The 23,796-nt window shown below is 56.2% G+C and overlaps 1 pseudogene across 1 annotated transcript in view; it reads left to right on the forward strand.

Annotated features, from left to right (window-relative positions):
* The window catches only part of LOC309621719 (thimet oligopeptidase-like), a 31,183-nt pseudogene extending 15,383 nt beyond the window's left edge, over positions 1–15,800 (forward strand). The window contains exons 2-8 of the transcript in view: positions 12,356–12,514; positions 12,715–13,090; positions 13,170–13,365; positions 14,370–14,421; positions 14,528–14,656; positions 15,293–15,431; positions 15,645–15,800. The product of the transcript in view is annotated as a thimet oligopeptidase-like (transcript). The remainder of the gene's footprint in view (positions 1–12,355; positions 12,515–12,714; positions 13,091–13,169; positions 13,366–14,369; positions 14,422–14,527; positions 14,657–15,292; positions 15,432–15,644) is intronic.
* The last annotated feature ends 7,996 nt before the right edge of the window (positions 15,801–23,796 follow it).

Here is a 23,796-nt window from a genome sequence, read left to right on the forward strand (position 1 = left end):
CAAATGCTACTGTACTTACCTTGGCTAGTCCCTATCTTTTCCAGGCGCCACTCCCCTTCACCTGCTGGTGGACGCTTCGGCCAGCTGACAATGCAGATATTTTCAAACTTTAAGGTGAATAAAAATCATCTGGAGGGCCTGTTGTAACAGAGATCACTGAGCCCCACCAGAGTTGCTGATTCCATAGGGCTGGGACCGGGCCCTAAAACTTGAATATCTAACACATTATCAGGGGATGCTGGGAAAGCTGGTCAGGTAATGGTAAAGCTGGCCAGGAAAAAGAAACCCGACGTGTCAAGATCATAAAGTACGGAAGGGCAAGCCCGCCGGCAGTCCAGGCCGGGGTGGGGGGGACCTGGGTCCCCAGCCCTACAGGGCCAACGGCAGACCGGCTCGGGCGCCCCTCGGAAGCGCGGGGTCCCCGCTGCCGAGTCTGTGGCCCCGGCCGGCCCCGGCTCCCCTCTGCCCACCCTGCGCGCGGGGGCTGGAAACGGCCGCGGAGAACCAGGCAGGGCGGGAAGGGGGGCTCCAAAGAGGGTCTGGCGACTCGAGTCGCTCCGTTACTCGGTGGGCTCAGCGCGCGCCGTGGGGGAAGAGAGGTGGAGGTCCGGGAAGAGGGGACGGGCGGCACTCACGTAGACCAGCAGCAGCCATGGGTAGACGGCGGGCTCGGCCACCACGGGCGACTCCAGCCTCAGCTTCTCCCCCACGTTTTCGCGCGCGGCCCCCGCACCAGGCTAGTCTGGCGGTTGGGGGAGGGGCGGGGCGCCGCCGGCGGGGGCGGGACAGGCGGGCGGGCGGGAGGCTGAGGGGAGGGAGCCTGGCCTGGGCCTCAGCCGGCGCCGCCGCCGCCGCCGCCGGCCTGCTCCCGTCCGGCCCCCGGCTCCCTCTTTGTGGTCACAGGCCCGGGGCCTCCAGCGCTGCTGCCAACTGGGGCCGGCGTGAGCAAGCACAATGAGCCGGGGCCCGGCTGAACCACTCACTCGCGGCGAGCACCTCCCGCCCCGTGGACCCGCCCCCACGCACGCACGTACGCACGTACGAACGCACGCACGTACGCACGCAAGCACGCACGCACGTCTTCAGCTGCCCCCGGCCACACCCACCGGCCCGAAGTGGAGACCCGGGGAGACCCCTCGGGGCCTGGGGTGGCGGGTTCGACTCCCGCCCTTGACGTACCGTGACACCTCCCCCCCAATATGTTTCTAGGTATTATATGTATATATGAATATACTATTATATACACACTTGCGTATGAATTTATATGTGTATGTACATGCGCATATTTACATATAGGTGTGTGTGTGTACACATTGTATATATGTATGTGTATATATCTTATATATATGATATATGTATGTATATATACGATGAATTTCTATATACAGTACATATATATTTTTATGCTATATGCTTTTATATGTAGGTGTATATGTGTGTCTATATGTATGTACGTGTATGTATTGCATATATTATATGTGTATGTATGTATACTGTCTATATGCACACCTAAATATCTTTGTATGTGTGTATATACGTATGCTATATATGTACCTAGGTGTGTATATTGCATATGTTATACGTATGTGTACATACTGTATACATACCAACTATGCATTTTATATGTGTGTATGTATAGTGTATATGTATGTGTGTATTGTCTATATTGTGTGTATATGTGTGTATACATACTGTATATATACAAACTGCATTTTATATGTGTGTATATATGTATGTGTGTATTGTATATACTATATGTGTATATGTGTGTACGCATACTGCATATGTACACAGCTGTATATTTTTGTATGCTTGTACATATGTACGTGTGTGTGTATATACACACACACCCCATATGGATTCTGTTTGTCTGGAGAACCCTCACTGATACGGACACTTATGACAATTGAGTACCTACTCTTTGCCAGCCAGGGAGCCAAAGGCTTGTCTTTCGGTGTCTCCCTTAAGTATCACGAGTCCCAGGAGGGAAGGTGATGCTGCTCCTACCAGTTGAGGTGCCTCAGGGTCAGTTAGGTGGACAGGGCGGGGGGCTGGAGCCTGGTGGAGCCCAGGTGGAGTTCTAGCAGCAGTACAGCCTAGCAGTCCCACTTCCCCGGGTGCTTCTCACAAAGACGCCGAGGGAGAGTCGGGATCTGAAGGAGGGAATGAGGAAGCTTCCGTGGGTCCGCAAGCCCAGACCAAGGCTGACTCGTCAAGAGTGTTAGAGGTCAGGACTGTGGTTACCCTGGGGGTGGGCTTACACAGAGCCATTCATATCCTGAAAAAGTATCCATTCTGCTCTTGTTTGTATGGTTACCCCCCTCCCCCAAATCTTTTAAAAACAGATTCTCTTGGTTGCTGGGAACACACACGGGGAAGTTGTGTGTGAGGGGGTATGATCCAGGGGACAGGGAGGATAAGCCCCCCACTCGTAGGGCAAGGAGTGGCTCAGCTTTGTGAGCTGAGGATGGCCCACGAGGTTCCAGAGAGAAGGGTCCCTGCTCCGTTCCTGCTCTGTGCACCCCATTCCCAGCCTGAGAAGCCCAGAGCCACCCACCCCCCCCGCAACACACGCACACCAGGGAGGAGAGCCAGTCACCCTGGCTCCCAGGCTCCGGCTCCAAGGCTCCCGGCACTAGGAGCTATTTTCAGCTTTCATGCCCTAGGACACGGCCAGAGCTATTGTCTCCGGAAACTCTCTGTCTGTCTCTCGCCCGGCCTCCCTCCCTTCCTCCCTCCCTCCTCCGCTTCTTCCCCTCCAGCTCCATCTGTCCTCCCCTCCACCCTGCATTTCTACCCAGGATGGCTCACAGACAGCTGCTCCCCGTGCCCACCTGCCACCATTCCATGGATGTCAAAGCAAGCCCTGGGGACTTCCCTGGAGGTCCAGTGATTAAGACTCCGAGCTTCCACTGCAGGGGACGCGGGTTCGATCCCTGGTCAGGGACATAAGATCCCACATGCCACACAGCACGGCCAAAACAAAATGAATAAATAAAGTTATAGTGATGAAACAGCCCTAGTGGTGCAAGGATGGGACGTATAGCTCTATGGTATAGAAAAAAGGTCCAGAAACAGATATATGAGAACTTGATATGATAGAAAGTGGGGAAATTAAGGAGTTTTCAATAAATGGCATTAGGACAATTGCATATCCATGTGGGGAAAAGTAAATTAGAAAAAAAAAAAAGCAAGCCCTGGTCAGGTGTGACCTTGGGCCCAGGGCCATTGGCACAGGTTGTCATGTGGGATGTTCTTCCTTAGACTCCTCCCTCCCTCCTGTGTCACTGTCACTTCCTCCAGAACCTTCCTGGACTCCCCTCCACAAGCCCGGGGTGTGCCCTCACCCGCCCTGGATCACCAGAATTCCAATCCCGGCCCACCCTTCCCCGCCAGGTAGAGAACTGTGCATGGTCAATAAGACCGTAGAGGTCATTGGCCATTGCTATTGCAGCTGGAATTGTTACTGTGTTTAGATAGGGTGACCAACACCCGCCCCCAGTTTGCCCAGGACCGCTCAGGTTTGAGCGCTGGAACTCTGGGGAAACTCTCAGTCCCGGGGAACCCCAGAAGGCTGGTCAGCCTATTTAGGACAGATCTTTCACTTGATCTCCCAACCCCCGAGAGCCAGAAAGGGAATCTCCCCCCTCCTTCCATTGTAACCTTCATTCATTCATCCACTCATCCCTTTATTCAACTCCTTTATTCAGCAAGTATTTATGAAGCATCTACTACACAGCAGACACTCTTCTAGGTGCTGGGGACATAACAGCATCCCTGTCCTCAAACAGCTCACGTTCTAGCGAGGGCAGCAAACAGTAAACTGAGAAGGTGTGATTTATTACATGGGGATGATGTCTCGGAGACCACTGCAGGGCAGGGGAGGTGGGAGAGGAAAGGGGCAGTTCTAAATGCAGGCGCTGACGGGATTGGGGCAGACCTTGCCCTGGGCCAGGCTGGTTGCTTCAACACAGCTGTCCTCGCCCAGAGCCATCCTGCCCCCGCCTCACCCAGTTCTTCCGTGATGTGTGGGGAAAATCTGTGGTTGTCACAACTGGGAGGGAGGGCCCCTGGAATCAAATGGGTGAGGCCAGGGATGCTGCTAAACCCCACACAGTGCCCAGGAGGGGCCCTCAGCAGAGGATGACCCGCCCCGAATAACCCCAGTGCCACGGGGGAGACCCTGCACTAATATTATTCAGACCCGCTGGTGCCCCGATTCCTGCACAGGCAGGGACTCTAACCGGGTCACCTCTGTATCCCGAGGTGACCTAGAGTGGGGCAGCCACGAGGGCTGAGATGAGTATCGGGGGTGAAATGACAAACCTCTGCACCCACTCTCCCCTCCGCACCCCAGGGGCGATGGTCTCTATCTCCTCCCTGTGCAGGTAGCTTTTCCCTGAGCCATTTCTTCTTGTCAAGGTCCCTGTCGCAGGTTGGGTTCCCTGAAGATGACGTTGAGAGCAAGGATTGGAGTGCAGGTGGTTGATGTGAGGCGTGCAGGAACAGATACAGCTGCCATAGGGTCCCACAATTCCACTCCCGGGCATAGACCCGGAGAAAACTCTAATTCAAAACTATACATACACCCCTGGCATTTCCCTGGTGGTCCAGTGGTTAAGAATCCATGCTTCCAGTGCAGGGGGCGTGGGTTCCATCTCTGGTCAGGGAACTAAGATCTCACATGCCGTGTGACAATAAAAGAAGAAAGAAAAAAGAAAGAAAGAAAGAGAGAAAGAGAGAAAGAGAGAGAAAGAAAGAAAGAAAGAAAGAGAGAGAAAGAAAGGAAGAAAGGAAGAAGGAAAGAAGAAAGAAAGAAAGATACATGCACCCCAACGTTCATTGCAGCACTATTTACAGTAGCCAAGACATGGAAGCTACCTAAATGTCCACTGATGGATGAATGGATAAAGAAGATGTGGTACATATATACAATGGAATCTTATTCAGCCATAAAAAGAATGAAATAATGCTATTTGCAGCAACGTGGATGGACCTAGAGATTATCATACTAAGTGAAGTAAGTCAGAAGAGAAAGACAAATATCATATGATCTCACTTATATGTGAAATCTAAAATACGACACAAATGAACTCGTCTACAAAACAAAAACAGACTCACAGACATAGAGAACAGACTTGTGGTTGCCAAGGGGGAGAAACAGTGAGGGAGGGTTGGATTGGGAGTTTGGGGTTAGCAGATGCAAACTATTAAATATAGGATGGATAAACTACAACGTCCTACTGTCTAGCACAGGGAACTATATTCAGTATCCTGTGATAAGCCATAACGGAAAAGAAAAAAGTTTTATTTATAGGTTCCATCCCTAACTGAGCTGGCCCATCCCCTCCCATGTTTCTAAGTGCAGCCCGAGGCTGCAGACTTCCCACCGTGGTCTTCAGCTCCAGAGCAAGCCACCTGCGAACCACCCACATCTTCCCAGGGGCTGGCAACTCTCCTTTGCTACTGATTCCAAGACACATCCAAATAGCAAAAATGTGACCATGAAAAGAAACTCAGGCATGTTCAAATCAGGGAAATAACATTCTTAGCTCTGTTCAGTACTTGCTTAATTTTACAAGAGCTTAGAGTTACAAAAAAGTTGCAAAGATCTGTACAGAGTGTACAGAGTGCCGTGGACCCTGACCCAGTACCCCTATTTCCAACTCATTAGTACCTTAGTGTGACATGTTTATCCAACTAAGGAACCAAGATGGATACATTGTTATTAACTAAAGTCCACACTTTATTAGAATTTCCCTAGTGTTCCCCTAACATCCTTTTTCTGTCCCAGTCTCCTCTGGGCTGTGACATTTCTCAGACGTCGCTGGGTTTTGATACCTTGAAAGTTTTGAGGAGGACTGGTCAGGTGTTTTGTCCCTCAATTTGTTAGTCTGTTTGTTTTCTGATGTTTTCTTATGGTTGGTCTGGAGTTATGGGGTTTGGGGCGGAAGACCCAGACAGAGATAAAAATGCCATTCTCCTCAGGTCACATCAAGGATACACACCATCAACGGGACTTATGACAAACGATTTTACCCTTGATCACCTGGCCAGTATCGTCTTTTTTTTCTTGCTGCGTTGGGTCTTCGTTGCGTGTGGGCTTCTGTAGTTGTGGCACGGGGGCTCAGTAGTTCTGGCTCCCAGGATCTAGAGTGCAGGCTCAGTAGTTGTGGCCCACGGGCTTAGTTGATCTGCGGCACCTGGGATCTTCCCGGACCAGGGCTTGAACCTGTGTCCCCTGCATTGGCAGGCGGATTCTTTTCTTTTCTTTTTTTCTTTTGCAACCGAAACGTTAATCCCAAGGATTCTCACAAAACATATTACAAATGACAGCATGAAAAAAAAAATTGCACAGTAACTCAAAGTTCAGCTCTACAATATACTCTTAATCTGGCAGGACATTGGTATCTTGATAATCTCAAATTTCCAAAAAATATTACAAAGAGCTATGTATTCATGTACAGCAATCACAGAGGGGACGTATGACCTAACTCAAAGGTAAACTAACTTCCTTGAAACTTCTTAGATTTTAAACTCCCTGGACAATCTCTTGTCCGGTGTGAAGACTAGTGGAATTTTTAAACCTCTAATCTAGGGTAAGGGTGCGGCTTTCATTTTTACCTGCTGGCTTGGGTTCACAGCACCTTTTAAAGACTGCTTGCTTAACTACAGCTGCATACCATATCCCAGCTACAGAAAGTCTTTTCAATGTTTGCCAGTGTTGTTTCCATAATAGTAAACATCACACTTTAGGTGGGCAGGAGTTAGAGTTTTATTATCAGTCTAGGCAAGACCAAAAATTCAAAGCAAGTTCAATTTTGCTTAAGGGAACATTGTAAGGTAACAATTCTTCATATTACATGCCTCCCAGGACCCATTTCAAACCATAGAGAATGACACCTTTATGTGTCACTGTCCCAAGAGACAAACAAATGTGAACAACTAAAACATTTAAAAAGTGCACCAAGCTTCGGAAGTCTCAAACAAAACTTGAATTTTCTGTACATACTCCTGCCAAATGAAGTTATTGCCTGTACACCACTCCTCTTGCAAAGTGGTCTTCTATTTCCTTTCATCTGACCTAGATCGGCTAGGAGACCTAGAGAAAGATCGGGACGGCTTGTGATTTCTCTCTTGGGACAGGGATCTCTCTCTTCTCCTATATCTAGAAAGGGACCTGCTCTGGCTGACGGAGAAGGCTCTCCATCTTGGAGATGTGCGGGAGGTGGAGGACTCCTCCTCCCATAATCATCTCGAGGGCGACGACCCCAAGAAGGAGGCGGTCACGATTTCGACTTCTCTTTTCCCCATTCGACAGGTCCACTCTTACTCGGCAGCCACATAGTGTTCTCCCATCTAGTTCTCGGACAGCATCGGCTGCATCTTGGGGATCTTCACATTCAACGAGAGCGAAGCCGGGAGGGTTTTTAGCACCCCACACACTTCAGAGTGGTCCATAATAGCCTAAAGCTCGTTCCAATTCAGCCTTGTTACCACTGTTTCCAAGATTCCCTACATAAACTTTACAGTCCAACGGACAGGAATCACGTTGCAAGACCCTCGTGGCTCCTGGGTTTCACGGGCCACAGGGTGGTCCCGGGCCTCTAGAATCTGGTAGCTGAATCTGCTCGCACAAGCTGTCCTGTGGGGATGCGTTTTCCCCTATGTGTCCAGCCCGGGGCCCTGCTCTCTTGGCCCGGCCTCCCGGGTGAGAGGGTGAACCCCAGCTCCCTGGAGCAGACACTCAGAGCCCTGGTGACCGGACTCACGGCTGACGGGGCTGGAGCGGCGGCTGGACACGTGTGGCCAGCCTGGTGGTGTTTGGCCCCGTCTGCAGTTCCAGTTCCAGCTGAGAAAGAGCCTCCCTGTGTTACTTTCTCCTGGTTGTGTAAGGATCCCCGGTGTCATTTGACAGAAATGTAGACGGTGTGTTCTTTCTCTCTTTTCTCCCTGCTTCCTCTCCTCCCTCTCTGCCTCCCTCTCTCCCTGTACCTCTTTCCCTGTTCCGCTCTCCCTCTACCTCTTTCCCACTCCCTCTCTCGCTCTCCCTCTGTCTCTTCCTCTCTCCCTCCCTCTCTCCCTCTCCCTCCCTCTCCCTCTCTCTTTCCTCTCCCTATCTCCCTCTCTCCTCTCTCCCTCTTCCCTCTTCCTCTCCCTCTTCCCTCTGCCTCTTTCCTCTGCCTCTTTCCTCTCCCTCTTCCCTCTCCTCTTTCCCTCTCCTTCTCTCCCTCCCCCTCTCTCCCTCTCCCTCTCTCCCCCCTCTCTCTCCCTCTTCCTCTCTCCCTCTCCCCTGTCTCTGCCTCTCCCTCCGTCTCTCCCTCTGGGAGGGAGTGAGGGAGATGGAGAGATGGAGGGAGCGGGAGAGTTGGAGGGAGAGGGAGAGGGAGAAGAGGGAGGAGAGGGAGGGAGAAGACGTCTCTCCCTCCCTCCCTCCCTCTGCCTCCCTCCCTCTCCTCCCTTTCCCTCTCCCTCCGTCTCTCCGTCTCCCTCACTCCCTCTCAGAGAGGGAGAGACGGAGGGAGAGGCAAAGACAAGGGAGAGGGGGAGAGGGGGAGAGGGAGAGAGGGAGGGGGAGAGAGAGGGGGGAGAGAGGGAGAGCTCTCTTCCTCCCTCCTTCTCCCTCTCTCCTCCTTCTCTCCCTCTCTCCCTCACCCTCTCTCCCTCTCCCTCCCTCCATCACTTTCCCTCCTTCTCCCTCTCTCCCTCCCAGAGAGGGAGAGACAGAGGGAGAGGGAGAGGGGGGAGACAGGGACACGGAGAGGGAGGGAGGGAGGGAGGGAGACAGAGAGGGAAGCAGGCACCCTCTCGCCTTCTCCCTCTCCCTACCTCCTTCTCCGACTCCCCCTCTCCTCTCCCTCTGTCTCTCCCTCTCCCTCCCTCCCTCCCTCTAGGAGAGGGAGAGGGAGAGGAAGGGAGGGAGAGAGAGAGAGGGAGGGGAAGGGAGACGAGAGGGAGAGACGTCTCGCCCTCCTTCCCTCTCCCTCCCTCGCCCTTTCCCTTCCTCTCTCCCTCTCCCTCCCTCTGTCTCACCCTCTCCCTCCCTCTGTCTCTCCCTCTCCCTCCCTCTGTCTCTCCCTCTCCCTCACTCCCTCCCAGAGAGGGAGAGATGGAGGGAGAGGGAGAGACGAGGGAGAGGGGGAGAGGGAGAGAGGGAGGGGGGAGAGAGGGAGAGGGAAGAGGGAGAGTGGGAGAGAGGGAGAGAAGGAGGAGAGAGGGAAAGGGAGGAAGAGACCTCTCTCTTTCTCCCTCTCTCCGTCTCTCCCTCTCTCCCCCTCTCTCTCCCTCTCCCTCTCTCCCTCTTCCCTCTCTGCCTCTTCCCTCTGCTTCTTTCCTCTGCCTCTTTCCTCTCCCTCTTCCCTCTCCTCTTTCCCTCTCCTTCTCTCCCTCCCCTCTCCCTCTGGGAGGGAGTGAGGGAGATGGAGAGATGGAGGGAGCGGGAGAGTTAGACGGAGAGGGAGAAGGAGAGGGAGAAGAGGGAGGAAAGGGAGGGAGGAAACGTCTCTCCCTCCCTCCCTCCCTCTCCTCCCTTTCCCTCTCCCTCCGTCTCTCCGTCTCCCTCACTCCCTCTCAGAGAGGGAGAGACGGAGGGAGAGGCAAAGACAAGGGAGAGGGGGAGAGGGGGAGAGGGAGAGAGGGAGGGGGAGAGAGAGGGGGGAGAGAGGGAGAGCTCTCTTCCTCCCTCCCTCTCCCTCTCCCCTCCTTCTCTCCCTCTCCCTCCCTCCATCACTTTCCCTCCTTCTCCCTCTCCCTCTCTCCCTCCCAGAGAGGGAGAGACAGAGGGAGAGGGAGAGGGGGGAGACAGGGACACGGAGAGGGAGGGAGGGAGGGAGGGAGACAGAGAGGGAAGCAGGCACCCTCTCGCCTTCTCCCTCTCCCTACCTCCTTCTCCGACTCCCCCTCTCCTCTCCCTCTGTCTCTCCCTCTCCCTCCCTCCCTCTAGGAGAGGGAGAGGGAGAGGAAGGGAGGGAGAGGGAGAGAGGGAGGGGGAGGGAGACGGAGAGGGAGAGACGGAGAGACGTCTCACGTCTCGTCCTCCTTCCCTCTCCCTCCCTCGCCCTTTCCCTTCCTCTCTCCCTCTCCCTCCCTCTGTCTCACCCTCTCCCTCCCTCTGTCTCTCCCTCTCCCTCACTCCCTCCCAGAGAGGGAGAGATGGAGGGAGAGGGAGAGACGAGGGAGAGGGGGAGAGGGAGAGAGGGAGGGGGGAGGGAGGGAGAGGGAAGAGGGAGAGTGGGAGAGAGGGAGAGAAGGAGGAGAGAGGGAAAGGGAGGAAGAGACCTCTCTCTCTCTCCCTCTCTCCCCCTCTCTCTCCCTCTCCCTCTCTCCCTCTCCCTTGTCTCTGCCTCTTCGTCTCTCTGTCTCTGGGAGGGAGTGAGGGAGATGGAGAGACGGAGGGAGAGGGAGGAGAGGGAGCGAGGAAGAGGGAGAGAGGGAGGGAGAGAGGGAGAGAGGGATAGAGGGAGGGAGGGAGAGATGTCTTTGTCTTTCCCTCCCTCCATCACTCTCTCCCTCTTCCCCCTCCCTCTCCTGCTCCCTGTCCCTCTCCCTCCCTCTATCCCTCTCTCCCTCTCCCCCCTCCCTCTCCTGCTCCCTGTCCCTCTCCCTCCACCTCCTTCCCTCTCTGGAGAGGGAAGGAGGTGGAGGGAGAGGGTGAGGGAGAGGGAGCACGAGAGGGAGAGAGGGAGAGGGAAAGAGGTATAGGAAGAGCGGAACAGGGAAACAGGGACAGGGAAAGGGGGACAGGGAGAGAGGGAGAGGGAAAGAGGGAGAGGGAGAGGGAGAGCAGAGCAGGGAAACAGGGACAGGGAAAGAGGGAGGCAGAGAGGGAGATGGAAACGGGGAAAGGGAGGGGGGACGGATAGAGGGAGAGGGAGAGAGGGACAGGGAAAGAGAGACAGGGATGGAGGGAGGGAGAGAGGGACAGGACAGGGCAAGAGGGACAGGGAGAGAGGGAGGGAGAGAGGGAGGGAGAGAGGCAGAGGGAGAGATGGAGGGAGAGTGAGAGGCAGGGAGGTAGAGGGAGGGAGGGAGGGAGGGAGACAGAGAGGGAGACAGGGAGAAGGGCTGATGGGGGCTCCCTCCCCCTCCCATCCTCTGCCCACTGCTTTCTCTTTTTTCTGCTTCAACAAACACCAGGCGCCTTTCAGATCAGCCCTGAAGTCAACGTTGATGCTTGGGACGGCCTGACCTCCCCGCTGCCTTCCAGCCCAGGACCACAGCTGGGAGATGAAGTCTGCGGGGCCCTGGGGGGGGGCAGCGGCGGCGGAGGTGGTGGAGGCAGGCACCTCCTCTGACGCCCAATCTCTCCTCGTTTACGAGGCAGCCGCCAGCTCCCCTCCCTGACTCCCCAAGATTTGGGGCCATTTTAATATGTGTCGATAATGCCATGAGCTACTATTTAACTTTTCCACGAGGACCCATCTCCCGAAATGCAGTGGTTTTCAGGCTTGGCTGCACTAGAGAACCCCCAGGGAAAGGAGAGACGTCTGTACCTCCCTCTCTCTCCCTCTCCCTCCGTATCTCCTTCTGGCTCTCTCCCTCTCCTTCTGGGGTGATGCCCGATGAGCTCAGATTCGCAGATGTTCCCCCCATCCCCTCTCTGTGCCTTGCGTGGGGCCTGGGCCTTCTCACTGTGGCCCGGGAACAGCCTCGACATTCAGACATCGGTTCCTGCAAGGACACTTGCGTTTGGTCCATACCGCATGTGGCTGCAGTCTGTGCTTCTCCCGTTTAGCATCTTCAGTAGATGGGGGCTGTGCATGAGCCCTTCATCTTCCCCGCAGACACCACTGGTGCTTGCTCGGCCTCGCGGGTGATGTCCACGGGGGACAGACCTGTGTCCCCACCTTCTTGGGCTGCAGACAGGCCACGTTGGTCCTGTGGTGACTGGGGGCTCCCAGGAGAACCCCACCGCAGACCCAGAGAGGTGGCCCCAGAGAAGGTGGCGTACGCCTGGGGCCAGGCCTCACCAGCCAACCACGGGCCACCTGCAGCAACAGGTCTCTCGCCGTCCAGGGGCTGGGTGTTCGGGCGCCGTGGGGATGAGCTGCTGTCTGCACGGCAGCCAAGTTTGTATTGTTGAGCCCGGGGAGGCCCCTGGGTGGCTCCTGGAGAGCCTGGTCACATTTCTTCCTGCCCTTGGCCTTAGAGCTCATCATGGTTCACGCCGTTTCTGGTTCCAAAAGGACCTGTGTTCATAAAGACCACATGTTAGGACAGCACCAAAGTGTCTAGAAATCCAGGCCAGGAGGAGGAGGGAGGGGGTTTGGCTGTGCCCGCCAGTGGCCTGAGAGCCCTCCCACCCACAGAGACCTGGCCCGGGGCCTGTGGGGAGGGCGTGGCCCACGGTCCCCAGCGCTGGCTGTCTCTGGGTTCCAGGAGAACTGCGCGATCCTCGGGGAGCTGGTAAGGCTGCAGGCTCAGAAGTCCCGCCTGCTGGGATTCAGCACGCGAGCCGACTCTGTGCTGGAGATGAACATGGCCAAGACCAGCCAGGTGGTGGCCACTTTCCTAGGTAACCCCGCCTCCCCGAGTCCCAGTGGGGACGGGGGTCAGGTGGACCTTGACTGGACGTGGTGCTGCCTGAGACCCCACTGTGTCAGCCCTTGGGGGTCGCCTTCCCCAACCCTTCATTCTGCCTCGAGGGGCGTGGGGTGGGGGGCGGCTGGGCGGCTGCCACAGGGACATAGCTGAGCCTCTCCCCTCCGCCCGCAGATGAGCTGGCCCAGAAGCTGAAGCCCCTCGGGGAGCAGGAGCGGCCCTGATCCTGGAGCTAAAGAAGGCTGAGTGCCAGAGGCGGGGCCTGCACTTTGACGGGCCCATCAACGTCTAGGACCTGCGCTACTACATGAACCAGGGGGAGGAGACGCGCTACCACGTGGACCAGTACCTGCTCAATGAGTCCTTCCCCATGCAGGTGGTCACGCGCGGGCGGCTGGGCATCTCCCAGGAGCTGCTGGGGCTGACCTTCGACCTGGAGGAAGGCGCCAACATGCGTCACGAAGATGAAGATGTGAGGCTCTACACGGTCCGGGACGCGGCCTCGGGCAAGGTCATCCATCAGCAAGTTCTACCTGGACCTCTACCCTCGGTGCATGCGTGGGGGAACCTGTCGGCCGTGGGCCGGGGCTCCTCTGTGGTAGCGGGGCCTCACCCGCGTCCCTCCCCAGGGAAGGGAAGTCCGGGCACATGGCCTGCTTTGGCCTGCAGCCGGGCTGCCTGCAGCAGGACGGGAGGCGCCAGATTGCCATCGCGGCCATGGTGGCCAACTTCACCAAGCCTACGCCCAACCCGCCCTCCCTGTTGCAGCATGATGAGCTGGAGACCTACTTCCATGAGTTCTGGCAAGCGATGCACCAGCTCCGCTCCCAGGAGGGTGCGGGCGAGGGGCTGAAGGCAGGGGGCGGGGAGGGCCCGGGCTCTCCCGTGGTCCTCAGGCAGGCCCTCGCCACGGGATTCTTCCGCTGATGTCACCCCGCACGAGGAGACGCTCTCGGTGTCAGTTTCCATCATCAAACCCCACGCACTGGGCGCGTAAACAACGGAAGTGGATGTCCTCGAGACTCTGGAGGCTGGAAGTCCCAGATCAAGGAGTCAGGACTGGTTCCCTGCATGTTAAATACAGGTATTCAAGAGTTGCCTTTAAAAAAGACAAAATAGAAGAAAGGAACGTTGCATGCAAGGCTGGTGACAGGCAGTGATGAGAACCAGAGGTTAGGCTCTGGGGCCGGGAGCACCACGCCCTGTGAGGCCCTGGGGCTGCTGCCAGTCTCGGTGGAGGCTCAGCAAGTCCCAGTGACTTCCCAATGTGGGGGGGGGTCCCCAGATGAGCGTCTGGGCCCAGGACCCAGTGCTCGTTCAGTCTTCCTGCAGTCAGCCCTTTGTCCTGAGAGCGATGCTCTCACAGACTGCAACCGGAGCGCGTGGGGACACTTTACTGAGCTGTGCAGCCGTCACTACTGCCCTGTTCTGGAACATTTCCCTCACCCCAAAAAGGTCCCTCACGCCCTTAGTTATCATTCCCTCCCCTCCCCTGTCCCTGACAACCAGGAACCCACTCTGACTCTGTGGATCTACCTGTTCTGGACGTTTCCCCTCAGTGGGGTCACACCCTGTGTGTCCTTCTGTGTCTGACTTCTCTCGCTGAGCACCGTGTTCTCACGGTGCATCCACGTGGCAGCGAGTGGCAGGGCTTCACACCTTTGCGTGGTCGAGGGCCGGAAAAAAGACAAACGAAAAGAAGGGCACGTTGCCTGCGACTCTGGTGACAGCCGGGGATGAGAACCAGAGGGTAGGCTCTGGGGCCGGGAGCGCCGCGCCCTGTGAAGCCCTGGCGCTGCTGCCAGTCTCGGCGGGGCACGAGCAGCGCCGTCCCCCAGGAGCTGCTGGACAAGCTCATCAAGTCCCGGCTGGCCAACCCCCGTGCGGCCGGGCCGAGGGAAAGGAAAGGGGCTCCCGGACCGCCCGGCTGGAAAGCGCGGCCTGGACACAGTGCCAGCGCCCCCGTCTCCTTCCTCCCGCCCTCCAGGCCTCTTCAACCTGCGCCAGATCGTCCTGGCCAAGGTGGACCAGGCCCTGCACACGCAGACGCCCTCGGACCCGGCCTAGGACAATGCCCGCCTCTGCCAGGAGATCCTCGGGGTCCCAGCCACGCCAGGTAGCCAAGCGCACGCCGGGCCCACCTTAGCGGTCGGTTGGCGGCTACTGCCCAGGTCAAGAGGATCCTCTGGTGGTGTGTGAAGGGGGACCGACTGACGGGCTCTGGTCGAGGCTCGCTGACCTCTGGCCTCTTCCTGCCTGGGTTCCTGGGCTGGTCCCTCCAGCTGTGGCCCGCGGAGTCCGAGGGTGGGCTGGGCGTATCTGCACGTGCTTTCTGGAGAGCCTGGAAGAGGCAGGAGAGGGCTTCATACCCTGGACGGAACGCGTCGACGAGGTTTGCCCGAGCGTGTCGGTGCGGAGACGCAGTTCACTCCCTCGTGAGCGCTTTAACCCGCGCTCTCCCCGTGCTGGAGGGCGAGCCCTGACTCATCCCTCGGAGCCTCGGGCAGCTGTCCCTGTAAGAGGCTTAGGGGTGAACCCTCGTGAGCTTCAGCAGAAAGTCGGCAAAGATTGATTTGTGTCCCTCCACTGAGTTGCCCGCAAGGTCCCCGTTTTCTAGAAGTGTTGGGCCAATACTCCCTCTAGTGGCAGGGGACTCAGACAGGGCTGCTTTGAGGCCCCAAGCTCTGGGCTCTGGGGAAGGGGCACGGAGCGGCCAGGGGGCCGGGCAGGAGCCTCTCCGCATGTGTCCCAGGGACCCACCTGCCTGCGACCTTCGGCCACCTGGCAGGAAGCTACGACGCCCAGTCCTATGGCTACCTGTGCAGCGAGGTGTACTCCGCGGACACGGTCCACACACTCGTTTCAAGCAGGAGGGCGTCCTGAGTGGCAAGGTGAGAGGCCGGCCTGCCGTGCAGACCAACACGGAGGTCCTTGGCCTGGGCCTAGATGCTTGTGCCGCCCGCCTGGGCCTGCCAGGCTCTGAGGGCCCTGCCCAGAACCCCCTGCTCCCCTGCCCTTTGTTGAGTCACAGCAGAGGTGGCCACACCCACACCCTCCGTGAAGGGGGTGCTCCACCCTCCTGCAGCCCCGCCCCCTCTCCTCAGGTTGCCATGGACTACAGAAGCTGCATTCTGAGGCCAGGGGGCTCCGAGGATGCCAAGGGCATGGTGAAGCTCTTCCTGGGTTGTGACCCCATGCAGGACGCCTTCCTCCTGAGCAAAGGGCTGCAGGTTGAGGGCTGCAAGCCGCCGGCCTGCTGACGGCACGGGGTTTTGCCCCCCCAGGCGGGCCGGGTGCCTTAGCGCCCCGTCGGGGCGGGGGAGGGGCCGTGTGTCCTCCCAGCCCCCGAGTCCCCGGCGGCCGGCCTAGGCCAAAAGTCTCCACCTGGAAGTGTCTGGAAAGCCTGGCATCAAGGCTCCCCCTTGTTGCACTAATGCAATCCCTTCCTGGGGAGCTTTCCTGGTAACAAAACGGTTCTTTGAAAACGCAGCCATTAATAAAAAAGACTCTACTCCTGGTCTCTGCCTGCCGTCCCTTCCACCACAGGAGTGGCATGGGGGCCGTCACACTGGGGGGAGTTCTGACCTTGGTCGGGGATCAGCCCTGGGGCCGTGGTGACGCGTCTGGGTCACTGGGAGACGGCTGAGCTGTGGGGTGAGTTCAGACGGGGATGGTGCCCCGCACCCCGACCGGGCAGGCTCTCCAGTGAGGGGGTGTCAGTTTCCTGCCGGCCTCTCGCCCGTCTCTGTTTGGCATCTCGGGGGCTGTGACTGGCTGGAGCTGGTTCTGGCGGTGGGCACAGCTGCGGGAAGCCCGGCTGTGGCTGTCCCTGTCCCCGTGTCCTGTCCTCCTGCTCACGGCCGGCCGGCTGGCTCCCTCTGGTCATCGGCAGCTGCTGAAGTCTGGACCACAGCAAGGGGCCACCTTCCTGGGTCCTAGCAATTCTTCCCAAAGGCCTTAGGGATGTGTTTTGGTGGCAGTAGGAATTCAGAGAGGGTGCTGCACCACTGGAGCGGTAGGGTGGCTCTGGACCGTCCCGTGTGTCCTTCCCTGGCCTTTGAGCTCCTTGGGAGCCCTGCCTCCACAAAGGACGCCAGGCAGCAGAACGAGGGCGCGGGCGGCGCCCCGACCTTCTCCCCGTGGCCCAGGCGGGCAGGCCGTGCCACGCTCTGTCCTCTCCTCAGCCTGCCCGCCCGTTCTGTTGTTATTTTACCGAAGAGGACACAGACATTCAGAGAGGCTAGGGTCCATGCCTGAGGTCTCATATCCAGTAAGTGTCAGAGCCGGGGTTTGAACCCAGACAGCCTGTCCCGGAGACCGCGCCCTAACCTCTACACAAACCACCTCCTGGTTCCCTTTATTAGCACAAGACTCATTTCCCTGACAAGCCCAGGCCCCATAAAGGCAACCCTGCCTCCCCCACGTGACCAGCCCTTGCCAACTACTCACCCCAGTGGCAGAGGGACGAGCCACACAGGGGACCCGCCCATCTTGGCCATGGGGACACAGACACCCACTCACACCCAGAAGGACCTCCTCTTTACCTTAGGCCACACGCCCATGCCGAAGGAGCTGCTGTCTGCCAGCTGGTGCAGGTACAGTTCTGTCCTGGAAACAGAGAAGGGACCAGAAGTAAGGGAGGACCCACCCACACCAGTGGCCTGGCAGGGCAGGTGGGCATCATGGCACGGGGCTCCACAGAGTGCCCCAGGTGGCCCCGGGGTCTGCCTCAGGCCCTGGCCCTGCCTCCCGAATATTCCTCACTTGCTGCCCTCAATGGGCCCTTCTTAAGTGAAGGCCTTCCAGAAGCTTCCTTACTCCTCAGTTACCCTGCTCTGAAAACTGGGAGTTTCCTCCCTAATCTGCCCTCTCTCCAAAGGGTAAGGTGCCCCTCTGGCCTTAGCCAGGAGGCTCAGGACAGGTTGGGCCTGCCCTTCAGACGGGGGTGGAAGGCAGGAGACAAATGATGGGGGACGCAGAGGCAAATTGAAAATTATCACCCCTCGCCTGGGGTGAGCACTCCCTGGAGCTTCACTAGATAGAACCTTACTCATTCGTTCAACAGATGAGGAAACCAAGGCTCAGAGACAGGGAGCCACATGTCCAAGAATTCCCAGGAGTCAGCGAGGGGCAGAGATGACTCCCTGGGCCACCTCCCCCAGAAGGCCCTCCCAGATGAGTCTTGTGGCTTCTCTGCTGTTCCACCTGGTGCCTCCTCGCCCTGAGCTACCTCAGGTGCACCCAAGGCTCTCACAGAGTTTAGGAGCTTCTGGAAGATTTGGGGTCTGCTGTTCCTTGCCCACCTCCCACGCTGCTGTCAGAACCTGTACCAAAATGTCACCGTCACAGCAGACATCCACCACCACCCCCCAGCGTGTATAAAGAGCCATATGTGAATTATCTCACTTAATCCTGTAAGGTCAGCAGTCAAGGTACTATTTCCACTTTACAGAGGAAGAAACGGAGGTTCAGAGCAGGTGACACCTGGCCAGGTTCACCCAGCCCAGGAGCAGTACCAGGCAGCAAGAATCAGAGGCCAGATTCCTAACCACTGGGCTCCACTGCCTCTCACCTCTGGGCAGAGGCAGGGCTGGGGCCCTGGAGAGCGGAGGCCCTTTGTCTCACTGCCCTCGGCTGTCCCTGCTCAGCCCAGTCGCTCACCTGAGAGCCAGGTCCAATCCGGATAGCATCTGGGAGAAAACCTCGAAACTGCCTTCCCCTTCCAGCTGCCGGGCCACGTGGCTCTTCTCCAACAGCATCGTCTGCCAGGGGAGAGGACAGGCGCCGGTCAGCACGAGGCCCCGCTAGGCTGCCCGCACACCCCCACCAACCCCCAGGCCCACTCTTCGAGGCAGCACCTCAGGCCCCAACTTGGCTGGACGCCTCCAAATCAAAACGTGCCAGGCCTTTGTCTCACTGATTCAGCGTCCACGCAGGCAATCAACGAATGCAACGGGCTCATTCCGATGAAGGAATCCAAGGGTACTAACAATTAACCCAGAGCCGCCCTCCAACACACTCTTATGCAACCGAAGCCCTTAATAACTTGACCCACATGGTGATGCACGGTAGACTTTCAGGGCCGGGACAGAAAGGGATTTATCGTGCACCAGCGAGTCTGGGTATTCTCCTAGCTCCGCATACAAACAACCCTTCTAATAACCTAATCCTGTTTTCTGTTCAAACAGAATGTTGGCGGGGGCGGGGGGGGGGGGGGAAGGGGAGGAGCCAGGTGATTTCAGAGAGAGGAACAAACAGGCCATGTGCCTGTCACACACGGGCTGCCGCAGAAGGCCAGCGAGCGCCTGTTTAATTTCAGCTTACGCTTTTAAGACCCAGCTAATGAGCGGCTGAATTATGTATCTACTCATGAATATTTCATCCCTGTGATACTCCGAGGCACAGACGAGCTGGCCTGCTCCGGGAGGAGATGTCTGGGCACTGAGTGAGGTGGGGAGGAGCTGGCCTTGGCCTGGGGAGCGATGACCATTTAGACACATTCCAGGGTCCCAGCTGGAGGCGTGGGCCCTGCTGAGTGGGGCTGAGGCTACTGCAGCCCCAAAGAGCCCCCTCTCCCTCCCATCCAGAGGCCTCACCTGGAGCTGGGCGGCCGTGACTCGGCCTGTGGCGTTCAAGTCCAGTGACATCACCATGGAGCACCGGGTGGCACGGCGGCTGTGGCCGGTGAACACGGAGCCAAAGGCCCGGAGGACAGTGAAGGTGGCTCGAATCTTCTCCACTGGTGGGGCACAGACAGGGCATCACCCGTGGCCCGGGTGCTGCCACCCCCACCTCTCACAGGACCCCATTCTGGCCCCAGGCCCCAGCAGGGGCCCCTCCACTCCCCCAACTCAGCTCTAAGCCACACCTCTTCCGCTGCTGGGCTGGCCCTGTGCTGCAAGCAGGGGCGCGGGGTGAGCAAGAGTGAGCCCAGAAGGGGAGATACACACACCTAGGATTGGTACGATCTGAGTGACAAGGGCTGCCCTAGGGCCTCCTGGGCCTGGTGGAGTCTAGGAGGAGGGCAGAGCATTAACATTCTTGGACCTGCTGTCGGGGAACGCCCATCACAGCCAGCTCAAAAAGCCCAGCAGTCCCAAGCTTTTTAACATAACTATTTAACAAGCACCCACTATGTGCTAGGCACCTGGATACAGCCTAGCCTGACTCCCACTCCCCCAACACACACTTTCAGCAGATCTACATTCTGGGAGGGCCTCTCCTTGCTGTATCCCCAGCTCCTCACAGGGCTCTAACCTGGGCCAGGTGCAGAACAGGTGATCAATAAAGCATTGGAATAAGCCCAGTGGAGAAGCAGGATAGTACAATGGTTAAACAAGCTTGAATATGGCCTCTCCCCGTTGTTAGTCACCTGATTTGGAGCGAATAAATTAACCTCCCTGTGCCTCAGATACCCCATCTATAAGATGGGGGTAATAATAGTACTTACTTACCTCATGTGGTTGCCACAAAGACTAAAAGATTTAATAATGTAAAGTGCTCAGAACATGCTCCAAATGTGGTGGTGTTAGTATTGTTTGTTATTATTAGAAAAGCAATACTGCCTGGGCCATATATTCTCAGCAGGGGGAATACTGCCCCCAAGAGGGCAGAAACTGATTCTTGAGGATGGGGGCAGTTTTCCTTTCTTATGTATAGAATAGAGCACAGATACACACACACACACACACACATGTCTGTGTGTGTCTGTATATATATACACACATACACACACACTGCATAAACAAATATATGGTGAATCTATGGCATTAACTTTTCACGGTGGGAGACGATTAGGAGAAAGAACAACTAAAAAGGCTCCTCAGAGGGGCAACAATACATTGAGGACACTGGCCCAGGGGTAACAGCTCTGGAGCCAAACTGTCTGTGTTTGAATCTCGGTGCTAGGATGTATGAGCTGTGTGGCCTTGGGCAAGCTGGTTAACCTCCCTGCGTTTTAATGGCCTCATCTATAAAATTCAAATAATAATAATGTCTACCTTATAGGGATGTTTTAAATAATAAATAAGTTAACCTGCTTGGAATAGAGCCTGGCGCGTAAGTCCTCAGCAAGCATTTACCACGATCCCCATCAATATTGTAATTATTATCACCAACTGACACTATTTTTTATTGAAGTATAGTTGATTTACAATGTTGAAACTCTTTCTTTAATGCCCAGCTCAAACATCATTTCCTCAAGGAAGCCCCCCGGCCCCTTCTCTGTGCTCCCTCCGCCTCTCCCCTCCCCAGCTCGGCCAGCAAGCGGTGCAGAGCACTGGAGTCTGGCACAGATGAGCAGCTGAGTCTCCCTTCCGGCTGTCAGTGCCTCCTTGTCTTTGTTTTTACTTATCGGGTCCTCTGCACAGTCCAGTGGGCTGTGCGCTGCACAAGGACACCACACCTAAGGGCACAGCATTTATATCAGATAGCCATAGGCCTGTATACTTATTAGGATGATGGCCCAGAACGTGGTGGTCAAGTGTTTGGTTCTAACAATGTCAATGCGTGACGACGGTTCCACATGTGGCAGTGAGTGTCTTAGGCAAGGAGTACCTGTTTCTAATTCACACAAAAGTACCCAACAGACTAGGGGTGGCCCTGCCCAGAAGCCAGCACAGGGTCTGCACACAGGTGCTCAGTGAACGCTAGCTGAGCAGATATAAGAAAGAGCCGCCCAGCACCCCCTCTGACTCTCCCTTCCCTTCCCCCACGCCACCGCCCCCACCACGTCCCAGCTGCACGTCACCTGGAGACCACTGTACCTGAGACCCTGCCATCCACACTGCCTGCCATCCCCACCAGGTGCTCCAGGACCTGCTCGCAGCAGGTGGTCTTGCCAGCACCGCTCTGGCCCAGGGCCACGATGCTCTGGTCCCTCTGCTGGCTCAGCAGAGCCCAGTACGCCCGCTGGGCCAGGGAGCCAACGTGGGCGGGTAGGCCATCCCAGCAGCTCCTGGGCACCTGCAGGAAGAGCGCCGGCATCAGCCTTCCCACCCGGCCGGGGCCCAGGGAGCACTCCACAATGCTCCAACCCGGCCTCAAGCCCAGATCCACGTCCATGCCTCCCATCCTACTCCAGCCTTGTCAGAGACGTCGTGCATTTTTCTGGGGAGAGCCCAGCCTGGAGATCTAGTCCTGCCACTGGCTCGCTGTGAGTCCTTGGGCAGCCTTGGACCCTGCTCTGAGCCTGGCCTCTTCTTCAGCCAATGAGAGGCTTGAACTAAAGCTGCATTAGCTCATGGGGCTCATCTCACTTGCTACACAAAGGACTGGATCGTACCTGTCTGAAATGAAGCAGGTGGATAAAATGGCTCAATTGATGAGTGACGTCTGCCATGGAAACAGAATGGGGCATGGGGGAATTGGCGGTACGTGTGCTATGTATTTGCTATAACAGATTTAGATACCGGAAGCCCCTTTGACTTCATTCATTCATCCATCCATACATTCATTCACTCAGTAAAAAAAAAAAAAAATTCATTGAGTGTCTACTACATAGCAGGCACTAACCCAGGCACTGGGGGCACAACACTACTCAAGGCGAATAAAGGAAATCTCTGCCAACCGTGAGGAGATATCATTATACACCTATTAAGATGGCTAAAAAACCGGTTTTTAATTTTTTTTGACACACTACCAAGTTCTGGTTAAGATGCAGAGCAAGTGGAATTCTCCCACAATGCTACACAATACAGCCACTCTGGAGAACAGCTTGGCAGCCTCTTTTACAGTGATACGTACACTCGTCATACAACTGAGCAACCCCACTCCTAGGTATTTACCCAAGAGAAATGGACATTTGTGTTCACCAAAAAACCCTCTGTCACTGGTTATATTGAGTAGGTATTCAAAATCATCAACAACCTAGAAACAACCCAAATGTCCCTCAACTAAAGAACTAAGATAACCAACCACCCTGGTTTTAGCACTGAAAGTCCCATGTCCCAGAAAAACCATTCCCTCCCACGGAAACCAGGACAACTGGTCCCCCTCCGAACAGATAAACAAAGCTGTGCAATAAAATACAATAGAATAAAAGAACTAACGGCTCACAGCTGCAACAATATGGGTGAATCTCAAATGCGCTGTGCATTGTGATAAGTGGAAGAAGCCGATTCCAAAGGTTACACGCAGTACAATCCCATTTATATGACTTTTCAGAAAAGGCACAACTAGGGAAAAGGGACAAAAGAACAGATTAGTGGCTGCCCAGGGCGGGACATGGGGGAGGGGATGACCACAAGGGTATGGAGAACTTTTGGGGGTGATGGGAACTGTCCTGTAATTGACGGCAGAGACAGTTTCACAACTATACGTGTTTGTCAAAAACTTACAGAAGTGAACACTAAAAAGGGTGACATTAACTGTATGTAAATTATACCTTAATAAACCTGACTTAAGACAAAAAAAGCCCTGCCTGTAGAGCTTGCTTTCCTTTGGGAGAAGACAGATGATAAAAAACCAACTAATTAAATTATACTCAACGGGAGTCATTTGAAAGCCATGAGCTTGGATGAGATCACCAAGGAAGTGGGCGTTTAAAGAGGGAGACAGAAGAGGTGTAGGGATGGGGCACCCAGACTTGGAGAGATCAGGGACCAGCAAAGGAGGCTGAGAGGGAGGGCCAGCGGGACAGAAGGAAAACCAGGAGAGCGGAATTCCTGAGCTGCGGAAGGGAGTGATGGCAGGAGGAGGGAAGGACCAGCCCCTGAAGTGCTGCTGAGGGTCAAGTCAGAGGAGGCCGGAGAATTGTCCACTGGGCTTGGCAGCATGGAGGTCACTGTGACCTTGACAAATGTCTGCTTAGCGTGGTTTTCAGGGAGAACGGAAGAGGGCGGTGGAGGTAGTGAGGGCAGTAGAAAGGCACCAAAGGGAGCAGGGAAACGGGCCTGGCTGGAGGAGGACCTTGGAAGCCCAGGATGCTAAGCGGGTGACAAGTGGGCTAGCATCCACCCTCCCAGTGGCTTGGCAGGACCAGGGGCACAAACTCCGGTGTGGCGGCCCTCCCCCTCCCCGAACCCCCAGCCTGGGGCTAAGGAGCACCCCCAGTGCACTGTTGGCCTTTCCTACCCCGAGGCCCCCAGGAACAGCAATGAGTCCCCATCCTGACACAAATCAAAAGGCTCACAGACCTACTAGAGAATGGACCTGAGGATATGGGGAGGGGGAAGGGTAAGATGTGACAAAGTGAGACAGTGGCATGGACATATATACACTATCAAACGTCAAACAGAGAGCTAGTGGGAAGCAGCC

This window comes from Balaenoptera borealis (assembly GCF_965194805.1).
Source record: "Balaenoptera borealis genome assembly, contig: HAP1_SCAFFOLD_924, whole genome shotgun sequence".
Lineage (NCBI taxonomy): Eukaryota > Metazoa > Chordata > Mammalia > Artiodactyla > Balaenopteridae > Balaenoptera > Balaenoptera borealis.